The sequence below is a fragment of the Diceros bicornis genome, chromosome 40 (genome assembly GCF_020826845.1).
Source record: "Diceros bicornis minor isolate mBicDic1 chromosome 40, mDicBic1.mat.cur, whole genome shotgun sequence".
In the NCBI taxonomy this organism is placed as follows: Eukaryota; Metazoa; Chordata; class Mammalia; order Perissodactyla; family Rhinocerotidae; genus Diceros; species Diceros bicornis.
In genome coordinates, this window is record NC_080779.1 from 6898570 (window position 1) to 6913433 (window position 14864).

A 14864-nucleotide genomic window follows, 5' to 3' on the forward strand; every position below is an offset into this window, starting at 1 on the left:
AGAGACACGGGGGCAGTCAGCATCCCTGCAGGGCTGTGAGGGGAAGTCCTCTGAACTTGCCGGATGGCATCCCCAAAGGGAAGGGACAAGGAGCAGTGGGTGATGCGTGTTGCCAGAGGACACCTGTTTGGACCCTTCTCGGAAATTTCCAAATGTATTTGGTGAGACTCTGGAGAGTGAGACAAAAAAGTCACGCAGGAGCTGCTGCCAGGATGGAAAACAGAGAACGCTGTTCAATCCATATTATTACTCCATCCCTGAGACCGGGTATCTACTGTGCATGATTCCCTTTGTACTTTTTCAAGGGAACCAAGGAACTCACTGCCTTATCCACTCTCCAACCCCGTGTTCAAGGCCAGCGAGCATGCAAAGAAACCTTTAGTCATAAGGTTAGAGACAGCTGATAGAGCTTCAGGCCTCTACATTAACACGGAGAACAAGAGAAAGGGTCCGGAGACCTTTCTCAACAGAAAGAAACTGCCTTTTAAATAAGCAGGCATTGTTTGTTGAACTTGACGGGAAAGCCATGTTTGTCCTGGAAGGCAAAGATTTAGTAAATTCTCATGGAAGGTATTTATTGGCCTGGGACAAATCTAGGTAAACCAGAGTCTTGATTAATCAGATAAAAATAACTTATCAGGTATCTATTGTTTTAGAAACTTGTCCTAGTTGTTTTTATGAGAGAATCAGAAAAGAATAGGGTTTTGAGAATAAGATTCTAAGACATGAAAAGAGATGTGTGACTCTTTGAAACTCACAGTCCAGCTGGAGAGAGATTAAACTACTCTGGCAAGAAGTCAGGCCTATTGCAGACTAATCCGCTGCCTCTAACATCTCAGTTAATCCTCCCTCAGTTTTAATCAGGATTCTTTTAGACAAAAGAAAGTGTATGTGGAGACCTGGACCCAAGTCTACAGGACGCAACAGCTGAGCATTTCCACGGAGCCACCCGTTCTTGCTCTCTCCGGGGAGTGCAGAGTGTCAGCAGAGCCCCATGTCCCCAAGGGCTGGAGGACACAGAAAGGGAAGATGGCAGTGACAAGTGTAGATAAGACAGAGGAGTGGCAGCCGCTTGTGTGATATGACCAGAGGGGCCCTGTTTCTGCCAAAAATATTCCTCCAACTGACTTCGTCATAGCACCTGAACTTGCCTCTTCATGCATTTTGGTCTGGAAGACATTGCAAGCCAAGTTATTAAATATATAACTTTATATAACCCTGGGCTCAAATCAGCCTTTCAGCTTTTAACAGAGTGACCACACATCCTTGTTTGTTTAAACAGCCCAGGATTTTATCTGTTGTCCCAGCTTCATTTTGAATAGTGCCCCGCTTTGCTCTCAAAAGTATCTCAATTGGGAAGACACTTTGCATGGCCAGCCTAGTTTCTAATTGCCTAGAATAGACCTGATAGAACAAGTGTAAGACAAGAACATATTATCTATGGTGAGGAGGATAAGCTGACATCTGTTGAAAGAAGGTTACTTAGGCAGACATAGACCCCACCAAAAGGAGTTAGGTGAACAAAAGATGAAGAAGTTGAAAATGAACTCCTTTAAGCCTTACAGCTTTTCTTTGGATGAGGCTGGACAGGATTAAGACAAATTTAAGGACTGATGAATTCGTTATTAGGACTGAACGTTGTATTAAGTAATCAGGGTTGTGTTGATGTATTCTGATTTGGTTGTTTTCACCAATCTTTAAAATTCTGATGTTCTGTTTACTATTTTGATTTGGAGGACTATAAAATATTAAGTGAAATAAAATGAACTTTTCTTTGAAAATATTTTAAGAGTTTTACAAAAGTCTGTGAGACAGTGGGGGACAAGAGAGTCTAAGGCGCTACAAAACCAGAATTTGTGGCGGGAGGTGGAGGCAGGCCCATGGGCAGGATCACGGGAGGGTGGAGTGTGTGCATCATGGAGTGCTTACACAGCACTGGAAGCAATAGGTTAGCTGTGTGCCTCTCAGTATGGCTGGATCTGAAAGGCAGGGTGCTGAGGGGAAAATGGAGAACCAGATTAACCTAACATCAATTTGCTGTTCACATAAATTTAAGATGTATATGCACAAAATAATTATACATAATTTACAAGAACAATGCAAAACAATGTGAATCATATTAAACAATTTAGGATAGTTTGCTATGGTGGGTGGGTGGGAAGTGGGCTACGGGAACACAAATAATAAATAAATAAATAAAACATGAGCCTGAAATGTGATGAGGAGGGTGATAAAAAAATAAAATAAGCAGTCACAATTTTATTGGAATCTACACATTGCTAATCAATTTTGCAATCTTGAGCAGAGAAGTCATGTCAGATACAAAGTATTTTAACAGCTATTGGTCTCTGTGTCTCTCGATAAAATGAAGGGAAATAATTACTATTGTAAATATTGAACACAGATAGAAAGTTTGGGACATTGTTTTTCAACTCACTCGTTAAAACCAAATTGAGCTTGAGACCCAGCCAGTTAAATTACGTAGGGAAACATTTGTTGATGCAATTTCTATCGATATGTGAAGTTAGTAAACTTTAAACCCAGAACTGGAAAAAAGAAAAAGATGTAGATTAACACTGGGAGAAACAAGTCTGTGGTTGTTAAAAGGCAAAAGAAGACCACCAAGAAACAACTGAGAGTGGTGGTGACAGAAACATTGTACGAGAAGATACCAGAACTGGAAGACTCCAAAGAGTACGGCAGCTTAGCCCGGGACAGCCATCCTCCGCTCAGGCGGCTGCAGCATCTGCCCCAACTGCATGTTCCCTTTATGCAAAACCTAAGAAATACAGACTCACTTCCGTACATAAGTCTTCCCAGAATAATGAGATTGCTTATTTAAGTTTATGAAAATAACTCCTGTTAGGATGTAGGAGCAAAAAATGCTTAGGATTTGAGAAGGGAGAGAGGAGCTATAGTATAGGGCATAGAGGAGGACTTTGGGGGACTTTGCAGCGCTGCTTTGAGTATGATGTTAAGAATTTCAGCCCTAGGGCCGGCCCCGTGGCTTAGCGGTTGCGTGTGCGTGCTCCACTGCTGGCTGCCAGGGTTCGTATCCCTGGTGCACACCAACGCACCGCTTTTCCGGCCATGCTGAGGCCGCGTCCCACATACAGCAACTAGAAGGATGTGCAGCTGTGACATACAACTATCTACTGGGGCTTTGGGGGAAAAATAAATTAATTAATAAAATTATAAAAAAAAAAGAATTTCAGCCCTAGACTTGTGTGGGCAAGATGGTGGACCCAAGTGAGGAAATATCAACAGCTTGGAGACACAAGTCAGAAAGGCCTTCAACGGAGTGGGGCAAACAGTGAAACATTCTATTAGTATATGAAGTAAAATAAATTCGGTCACCTCAAGGAAATTTTGAGGTGGAAGTGTTCAGTAAACAAGAGATGATAATACATTTAATTTTACATATTCAGCGTTATAATTTTCAGGTATGCAAAATACTAATGAGAGCCTCTTTATTTAGTGTAGTACGATTATTTTAATGAGCATCAAACTATATTTAAAGGTCTTTGTATTTTCCCTCATACTTTAAAATACTTTAACATCAACAGGGTCCCCCAAATATCATTTTCCCCATAAAATATGTAAGTTCTTGAACCTTGAATTATTCTACCAAAGGATTTTCAGGGACATAGCACTTGGACTTGAAGAAGAAATGTTCTCCCATGACTCCTGTTCATAATGATGATCGGGAAAGTGGAACATCTCACACACACACACACACACACGCACGTGATTATATACAGTGCGTTTTGTCTGGAGAAGGAATTATATACTAAATTTAAGAAATAGTTTCATAAAATTTGATAACACTCTTAGGATCATGAAGGGAAAATTGTAGATTATATAGGAAATTCACCAGAATGATACATTTCATAACCTTCCAAATCACACACAGGTTTTACAGATTTTGGGTGCCTGGTTTTATAACTACATTTTATTGCACAGAAAATAGAAAATATCCTACCAGTCTCAGACATTGTACTAGGCACTTCCATAAATGTTCTCTATTTAATCCTCACAGAAAATCTTATGAGATAGGGATTTTGAATCAAGATTTATAGAGGTTATACTGAAACTTAGATTAGTTAAAAATTGAGCCTGCCTTACTGGTGCTCCAGAATTTCCCTATAGGTTAGCCTTAGGGGAGTGAGCTGGTTGAAGATGAGGCTAAGAATTACAGAGTGCCGTGTTTACACAGTGCACAGGCCCTTATGTAGATCATCAGTTTACTCCGCAGAGCCTGTTGGAGGACAGGGGCTGAGGTAGAAAGGTGAAGTCCCTCCCAATGGCTTCTGGTCCCTGCTACTGCCCAAAATGTGCTCAGCCTCGCCAGGATAAAAATCTCAATCTGCCTAACTCCAAAGTCAATTCATTTTCTAAAGAAGAAATTTGCTACTAGAACCAAAGAAAAGGAGAGTCATTTCATTTCACATTTTTATGTAAAATTCATCTGCAGATTTTATAATCACTCTTTCTTACAATTGGGATAATAAAAGGCACTTACAGCTGACACTAATTTTCTGAGCGCCATCATTTGAGGACATCGTGAGGCTGAGATGCTCCGGCAGGTATAAGAAGTTTGCAGTACATGGTGGCCTTCCTTCAGCACTCCCGCTCAAAGAGATACTGTCAAGAAATGGTGTACAGGGGGCTGTACATCTTCAGATTTCCATTCCGTTTACCCACCACATTTAGGCTTTCATCGTCAAGGTCACTGACTTGATAAATGACTCAAAGGTTAAAATGAAAGTTGCAGACAAGAGAAAGAAGAAGCAGTGGGTTGCAAGAGGAGGCAGTGTCCCAGTCATCACAAAGAACTCCACTAAGGATAATACACTAGCCTGATGAAGATCAATGATGCAGATCTCAAAGCCATTAGTATTCGCTGGCGGTTCATCTCGAATGGAGAGATAGATAGCACTGGCTATTTATTTGAGAAAAGTTACACAGCTTGACATAGTCTCCATTTCTCTTTTCCTCCAGAGGATCGGTAACACGACAATTAGGGAAAATTACTGTGTTAAGGTGAGTGGTACAAAAATCTGGTTTTCTTCCTCCCTTTGGCAATTCCCCTTGCTCTCTCCTTGTTTATCTTACCTGTGTTCTGAAACTAAAGACCTAATTTTCTAGCAAAACTATCTTGACAGTTAATTTAATAGCATATGCTATATCAGGGCAGTCAGTAGACTGACACTGGATAAGCTGCTGTACTTAATATTTTTTAAAGACTCAGGATAATATATGCTTTCAAAAATGAGTATAAGTCAACCAAAATACAACCAAATATTAGACGCAGTCTTTCAATTCACAAAATATTCTTGGCTTCTTTGGATAAAGATCAAAATTTTTGTTACTCATGCTGTTATTCTCACATGTTTAAAAGTTATGATTGCCACATCAACTCAAAATTAAGTCAAGCTGATTTAACACACTTTTTAACTGATTTGATTACTGTGCTCAAATTGGTCCCACATACAATACAGCTTTGATCAAATGTAAAACAAAAAAGAAGTCAAGAGTTAGCAGGTAATAAAGGGGAGAATGGAGATCAAAAAAGGAACTGCAAAGGCCAGCCGAGAACAATAAGGTAGAGTGTGGAGGCAAGATGGTGGGCAAGCAAGACCAGCTACTTAATCTGTGGAATTCAGTGCAAATTAAAAATGCAGGACCCCTTGTTCAAAAATTATTAAGAAGTTCAAGATGGTAGAGTGTTAAACAAAGCATAGAGCCCTTCTAAGCTCAGAGCCCTGTGGGACTGCATAGGCTGCACACCCATAAAGCCATAGGGAAGGGATGAGAAAAGAGCGTGCATCCTCGTTTCCTCAGCTCGCAGACTGCTGTAGAACCATTTACCTCCTGTTATGGTTAATTTTATGTGTCAACTTAACTGACCACAGGGTACCCAAACCAGGCATTATTTCTGGGTGTATGTGTAAGTGTGTTTCCTGATGGTATTAGTGTTTCAATCAGTAGAATCCATAGATTACCTTCCCCAGTGTGGGTAGGTATCATGCAATTCATTCAGAGCCTGAATAGAACAAAGAGTGGGGGAAGGAAGTGTTCACCCCTTTTTTCCTGCCTCAGTGCTTGAGCTAGGACATCTTATCTTGTCTTCTCCAGCCCTCAGACAGGGATTTACACCATTGGTTCCCCTGGTTCTCAGACCTTTGGACTCAGACTGAATTACGCCACTGGCTTTCCTGGGTCTCCAGTTTGCAAACCTCAGGTCATGGGCCTTCTTAGCCTCCATAATAATGTGAGCCAATTCCTCATAATAAATCTCCTACTGGATCTGTTTCTTTGGAGAACGCTGACTAACGCACCTCCCCAACAGGGAGATCTTGTTTGGGTATCACACACAACAGCGTATGTTTTCTAAGAAATCCATGTTGCTTCCCTGGCTGAGAAAAGACTTGTGCTCTTAGTGTCTAGTCCTCATTTGGGCCAACCTTTCTGTTGAGTTGCAGCCTATTCCATTTGTATCTCCTCTGGAATCCCAAAGAACGCCTAAATTCTGGAATTGATCTTTTCTTTTCTTATGACTTGCCAAGTTTTCTTTTACCTCCTATATCCTAAATTGGTGAGAGAAAGAGGGTAGAGATAGTTCTTTCTCTTAAGAGACCTTTACAATCTCAAAGCGTCTACCATGAAAAGGTGAATATATCCTATTGGTTTATATATAAAAAAATCTTGTTCACCTTGCATCAGGATTGTCTTCTGTCTACACATTTAGCTTGACCAGTATTTAGAGCAATCTTTACTGAGGAGAAGACTGTATTCAGATGCCAGTTCTGATAATTTGGAGCAAACAGAATCAGTTTTGCTATCTTAAATGTAGGATCTATTCTGTGAGGGTTATCCCAGGGCTCCTTGCCCCTCTCCCCCTGAAACTGAAGGGTTCTCTCATCCCTGCTGTTCTTTTCCAGTTGTTATGCTTGGCTTAGACTTCAGCTTCCAAATAACAATCTCCTCTACTCATGGAGACCAAGCCCTCTCATGAACCCTAGAACACTTGTCTGGAGCAGATTCTCCAAAGTGATCCTTTGAAACACAGAAAAAAAAACACAACAACTTCTACTTATGTTTATTTTTAAATGTAATCCTTTTAAAAAATGTTCAGTCCTTGTGCTTTTTTTATGGTGTACATATATAATGTGTTTTTTTAAGATGTAGGGTAGAATATTTATATAATTTATATAAAAATGAATGTGCACATATTGAGGAAAGTGCTAACATTTTTAGATAGGGGTGTACAGCTACAATGTACTGGAACAACTAAGGTGCTGGGTCCTTGCCAAGTCTTTGGAGCTCAACCTTGTCCTCTGACGATCCAAGGGTTGGCAGAAGTGCTGCTTCCAATAGAATGGACCACCCAGAATCATGGCTATTTAACGTCAAAAGACTCTGCTGCTCTGCTCCAATCTTCAGATATGACCCATATGAATCATCAGCCCATTTGAAACCAAAGTGTCTATGTTGCTTTGCAACTTTTTCCCCATTCCCAGTCCTCAGTAGAAAAGTATTTTGATTGCTATTAGATCTCTTCGTTAGCTCTTCTCTGCAAAGCCAGGCTTCTGAGGCCCCAATATTTCGTGACAAGCCCTTACAAATTGTGACAGTGCTACACCTTACAGGCTGCTGGATATGTGTGTGTAGAGAGAGGTGTAAGGGTGTGAAATGGAGAAAAGCAAGAAGTAAGAAAATGGCTTTGGGGTGTGCGGCAGGATGCAGCCACACTTTATCTACTTTTCAATGTGCTGAGAGGCCCATATATACCTCTCTGTTAGCACCCTGTATTTGTGCCCCTAAAACTCGTCTCTCACACCCTCTTCCACTTAGGCGCCACACCTCGCCTACTATGAAGGGGGCCAAGGAATGAGGCAGGCATCAAAAGCTCCACTCCTGACGGTGGCCCCGGCCTCATTTCATGCTCTTAGTGAGAGGAGAGAATTAATTCCACAGTCAACTCTCTCGTATTAACCACATCTCTTGGAACTGTTTCAGAAGCACATTTTACACACTCAAATGTCTATGTGCAAAATGCTTGAGAGATGAATACTAAACTGTGCTGTCAACAAGTATCATTCGTATTGCTATTATCTGACACAATATATCCTGCCAGATTATATAATACTCAACCGTTCATTTTCAAGGTATAAGATCTATAAGAAGCAGTAGTAAGTGGCAACAAATTAATCACTCTTGAATCTGCACCAAGATGTGGGCAATTTTTGCTTAAATTTTGGCAAAGAACTTGAAATATTTTTGCTTCACATCTAATTTTCAAGTTTAATCAGCGATTGGAGGCAGAGTCAAGTAAATGGAAGAATTTCCTGGTATCAAAGATAGGTAAGTCTGAAGAATGGATTGAAATGGGAGGTGGTGACGTCCTGGCCTGGATATTCAATCCTGGCGTCATAATAGTTTTCATATCTAGATGGTACCTGATGTTAGAGAATAGAGCAGACATCTCTCTATGTCATGGATTTTCCATCAGTCTCAGTTTCCCCGTCTATACACCTAGGGGGATTCTTCCAACATGGCATTAACTCTTGATTATCTTCAGAAAAATGACTGGGATGAATGAGATTTACAAATAATTTGAAAAAGTCATTTTCAGATAGTTATTTAAACCGCCTTAGCAGAATTGAAAGTTCAAAATCACCATGAAATTTCACCCTGCCTTCCCTGACAGGACTTGAAGGGCTAGTTCAGAGCAAGAGACAATCAAACTACAGTGGTGTCAAGAAGCCGGTGTCTGAGCCGTCAGCCTGGGCCCAGGGCACCAAGCTCAGCATGGTGATTCCTGTCATCTCAAGTAACTCCCCCATAAATCTTGTGGGGAAGGTATTATTACTCCTATTTTTATATGAGGATACTGAGGCATAAAGCTTTAAGTAACTTGCTCAAGGTCAAGGAGTCAGTAGATTGTAAGGATTTAAATCTATCATCAAAACCCAAACACTTTTTGCTACTGGACAGATTCCTGTTGTTGAGCAAAACTAGAGCTGAGAAGAGGCCCAAAACAATACGCGGCTGGCGCACTGAGATAGCAATGGGTTTACCAAAGCCACAGAATCTGTTGAAAGGATTCATCTTCTTTTGAAATGAGAGAGGAATAGGTTTAAATAAGTCCAGACTGCACCCTGAGATCACTGGCCACTGATTAAGACAACAATGGACAGAGCCAAGGCTAAGTAATGGGACACAATCAGGGACCAAGAGAAGGACTAGGCAGACGAATACATGGAAATTTACCCCATGCAGTATTTAGAATTAATTGTTTTATCTGTTTTAACTAATAAAAATAGAAGTAGAACATTCCTCAAAAGAGAAAAAAGATTCCAAGTAAGACTACTTGAACTTGAAAAAATGGTATATTTCTTATATCTATGCTCTACCATGCTGATTTGAAATGCAGACATATGCTACTGGTGGAGCATGAAAATGCACCAGAGCAAAAATAGCGCTGACTTCCGCGCTGCCGAAACTCGCTAGTGTGTTCCTGATTGGGATAGAAATACCTGCCATAAACTGTTGGAGGACACTCAAATTACACCATTTCAAGAATGGTGCAGACCATAAATATTCAGCAATAGGCCCTAATGTTTAATAGCTCTAGCTTGAGCTTGCCAAGTGCTCTATGTTTTTTGGCAAGTATGTGCCCTAGATTTAACATCTACTTGCGAACATAACTATTTCTTACCATTTTATTGGTTTTGAGAAAACTAAGAGGTTTCTGCCTTCTGTGCATTCAGATAGAACAGACTTAGCCGGTTTGTTCCTAAGGATTGTACTGAAACTATGAAGCTCCTTTTCAATTACATAAGACCAAGTCACAGCACAGAGAACTGAAGATCTCTCCCACCCAAACTCTTAGCTGGGCCCCAACCCACCTCACCAACCTTATTTTGTACTATTCCACTCTTGCATCCTTTGTTTCAACAAGCTAAACTACCCTGGCTGGGGTTTCTGTATAAAGTCTGTGCATTGCTAGCTCCAGGCTTCTGAGTTCGCCTGTCCATCCTTCTGGAACATTTTCCATTTTCCCTACACATCTCCTCATTCTAAATCTCCTTACCCATCTTTCAAATGCCTTCTTGCTCACGTGGAGCCTTTTCTTATCCTGATAATTTCAATTGAAATTTCTTTTTTCTTCTTTATAAATGTAATACTTGCATGTTACCCCAAATTTGGAAACTTATAAAGAAAAACAAAAGAGGGAATAGAAAGAGGGCAAAAGAGGGGAAGAAGAGAAGGAGAAAAATATAAGGAGATAGAAAAGAAGAAGAAAAAGGAAAATGGCATCATAAAATATATTTTGATAGATTTTCTTCTTTGCTTCTTCAATTTATATTGGAATATAGTTCTAATTGTGCTAAACACATACTTTTCTATACTGCTACCCCCTTCCGCAAACACCTCCACTCTCCTTCACATCCACTCCCATCTCTCCCCCAACACACACAACATGGCGGCACAAGAACTGTCTCAAAGGATCACTCTTTGCAGCATATTTAAAGGCTACATAATTTTCTACTACCAAACAATATCATGGTTCACATATTCATTTTCCCTTTTGTGGAGCATAAAGATAATTTCCTATTTCTTGTTTTTGTAAATTATTTTGTCTGAAGTTCTCCTATGGCAATATGAAGTAGTGTAGTGTTTGGAATTTGGAATTAGAAGATCTGAGTTCAATTTGTCGGTCTGCCACGTAGTGGCTATATAACTTTTGATAAATCACTTACCACTCTCAGCCTGAGTTTGTTTATTTGTAAAATAAGAATAGTAATTAATATTTTCTCTGGATGCATCCAATCATATTTCTCACCAAAAAAAACAATTTTTTAGTCAACACATAACTGCTGAGTAGCTATGATCTTCCTGCTCTATCTCCTAGCATTGTGAGGAAAAATGGAGTAAAACTGTATATTATAAAATTAAAAATTATTTATGCTTATGGCTTATATTGGTGGTCTAGTGGTTTAGATTCAGTGCTGTCACTGCCGCGGCCTGGGCTGTTTCCCGGCCAGGGAACCACACCACCCACCTGTTAGTTGTCATACTATGGTGGCTGCATGACGCCAAGATGCTGAAAGCTATGCCACTGGTATTTCAAATACCAGGAGGGTCACCCATGGTGGACAGGTTTCAGCAGAGCTTCCAGACTAGACAGACTAGGAAGAAGGATCTGACCACCCACTTCCAAAAAAATTGGCCATGAAAACTCTGTGAATAGTATTGTCTGACACAGCAGCAGAAGGTGAGAGGAGGCACAGAAAGACTGGGCAGGGCTCCACTCTGCTGTACACAGGGTCGCCAGAACTTGGAATCCACTCCACGGCACTAACGGCAAAAGTAATGGCTTATATTTCTTTACAGATGATCATCTCCTAGATTCATATATCCATCTTCATTATACCCTCACATGGTGGGTATTTGGTAAATACTTGAACAAATTAATAGAATAAATCACTTGCTAAGTAACATAGTAGCAACAGAAATAGTTGTTAGTAAATATATATATATATAATTGTTGTTACATGTCACCGAGTTGGCTCTGACTCCTGGCGACCCTATGCACAAGTGCTGTCCACGACATCCTGTCCGCTCAACTGTCCTACTCAGCTCCTGTAGACTCAGGCCTGTGGCTTCCCTTATGGAGTCAATCCATCTTCTATTTGGTCTTCTTCTTTTCTTTTTTCTATTTTTTTTTTTTTTTGGTGAGGAAGGTTGGCCCTGAGCTAACATCTGCCAATCCTCCTCTTTTTCCTGAGGAAGACTGGCCTTGGGCTAACATCCATACCCATCTTCCTCCACTTTATATGGGATGCCGCCACAGCATGGCTTGACAAGTGGTACGTCATTGGTGCGTGCCTGGGATCCGAACCGGCGAACCCCGGGCGCCGCAGTGGAGCACGCCCACTTAACCGCTTGCGCCACCAGGCCTGCCCCATGGTCTTCTTCTTTTCCCACTGACTTCTACTTTTCCCAGCCTTATTATCTTTTCCAAAGAATATATACATATTCTTTATGTGTGTATATACATATATCTATATATATAGAGAGAGAGAGAGAGAATGACTACTATATGCATAATCTGTGTTGTGCAAATCGCTGCCTACCTGTCTACACTTCAGCACCTCCCTTAGTTGCCTGAGCATTGCGGTTTAATATAGAAAATGAATACCTACCAAACTGATCACAACTCGCAAGTTCAGGACAACGACAATATTTGAATAGTATTTTCTATTACATGTTTTTGTATTGAAAAGACTTTGTGGTGACATTCTCCTGCATCTCTGCCATCCAGTCTTTGAATTTTTAGAAGTTCTGAAGAAAGTCTAGGACTTTTCTAAAATATCCATAGGCTGTCTGTGGCTCTTGCCTTAGCATTCTAGGATATTTCTCATCCTACACCTGTTTCTTCCTGACGAGCTAGCAACCTGTAATACCAATTTTTCTGCTCGTGCCCCTCAACCATGTGAGGCTGAGAGATGAACCACGTGCGATCTCTGGCTAGAGTGGACGGGGAAGCCTTTGCTTTAAAGACACTCCATCTTTTCAAACTCTGATATGTGGGACTCTTCCTGTCCATGACACTACATGCGACTCACAGCTTCCTGTCAGTGAGGCCAACAATGTGGAGCCACAGATGAAACGGTTGATTTAAAACGGAGGAATTGGAACTGAGAGTGGCAGCAGATTAAAATTCACGGAGCTGCAGAAACACAGAGTAGAAATCATATTTAGATAATTCATCATTAAAATTCAGACGAGGACTAATGTTTGCAAGAGGAGATGCGAAAGCTTTATAGAAACCAAATGCAAATTCACTCCAGGCAGACATATCCCTCCTCCCAGGGAATACCTGATCAGCAAAGCAGGTCACATCAGAGACGCCAAGCTGGAGGGATAGTTATGATAATTCCCGGTGGTCAGAGAGGCAAGGTCTACTCATCTGCTGGCTAATAACAGATAGAATGTTGATTGCCAGGTGGAGACTGATATAAAAACCATTTTAAGACATAAATTTCCAAATCTGTGCAGTCTTACCCTAACAGCAAAAACAATGAAAAACATGAAATATATCAGACATATAGATTATAAACTCACAAATTACACTTAATGTCGACCATTTAGAAAATTCACGTCACACTGGTGAAACAACCCACTTTTAGTTCTGTAGCTGTCCAGCCTCTGAAGGGATAAGTCTCAATAGATCTCTAAACTGGACTGTGAACTTCATTACTTTTTTCAGCATCCTTGGTCCTAGAAACCCTGGAAGTAAAGGTGAGACTCTGATGCTGTCTTTGAATCCCTAAAAATCATTACCACATCTAGCCCTGTATCATTTTTGGCTGCAAAGACTCACTCATTTGATATTTGATTCTTAAGTTAAACTCTCTGTAACAGTAAATTAAACAGTCAACAAATATCTAGTTGATAGTTTATTCTGCTTAATTAAGTATTTAAAAAATTTGTAGGGGTGATTTTTGGCAGTCACAGTAATTGAGAGACACCATTAGAATTCGGTGATTGAGATCCAGGTATTTTAGAATTCTTGCAAAATATGGAACAGTCTCAGAAAGTGAAGAATCATCCTGCACCCTGCACAACTTTGAAACTCCCAAGGATAAGTCGTGTAAGTGGAAAAAACTTATATAAACTTATATGAGCTAGAACCTAATTCTGTTTTTTATAAAACTTTTACATGTTTTTATTTTACACTGAATTTTCCAGGAATGCAATGCAATATAAATTGAAGAAAATTTGAATTTAGTTTTATTCAGAACTTTCCAAAAGGTGTTCACTATTTTGGAAAATCATATCACCCAATGCAGCACCACTTGTGGTATTGGGGTAGTCTGTATTGGCAACTTTCTTACTAACTTCATTATATGTATAGATATAAGATTCACGACCTTGTTATGTCTTCTAGTATAATTGTCTCTAAGCACTTACATGCTACACTATTTATTATTATGTCATAAATTACTTTCAGTCTATTTCTCCAATATATTATAATTGGAAAATTTTACTGGTTTTTTTGAAATTAGGGCTGTAAATTCATTATGTTATCTATGATTTTCATTTCACCATAATAAAGAGATCATTCAAAATACAGGCATCTCCCACTTTGTATCATTAATCTATTTCTGAAAATCAGACATTCTTTGCAAAAACAGTAACCAGGAAACTTTCTCCATTATCTTGTTATCATAACTATCTCCATTATTTGTGGGAAAAATTGCGATGGGTTACATTATCCCAACTCTAACGGATATCCCTAATCAAATTCCTAAAATAAGATGAAAACACAGTAAAACATTTTATGCACATAGCAAACTATAACGTTAGGATGAAATTTCTTACAGCATTGCTTTCTGATCACAAAGTAATTAATATTAACGTTAAAAATATACAATTGCTTTGTATGCGGTTACAGACACAGTTTGCCTGTAAATCATAAACACTATCTTTATGATGCAGCAAAGCAAATAACAGATAATAATAAATAAATTAGTGAGATAATGCAGGAAAAAAACTACCAAAAACATTACATAGAATGAACTACTGTTTAGGAAATGAAGTGGAGGCTTGAAAAATGAAGAAAACTGAGGGGGAGAAGAGAATTGAAGCAATCATTTTACCACTGGTTAAGGAAGATGGAAGAGTGGAGAAGCTGGGTGCCGGAGGTACAATGTCAAGCAAACTAAGAGGATCGACACTGTCTCAGCAGTCTCCGCCCGTGCACTAAGGCAGAAAAAGAGAAGAACCTATAGATAAACGATTATCATTAACATGTAAATTTAGCAAATTTGCTATATATAAGGTCAACC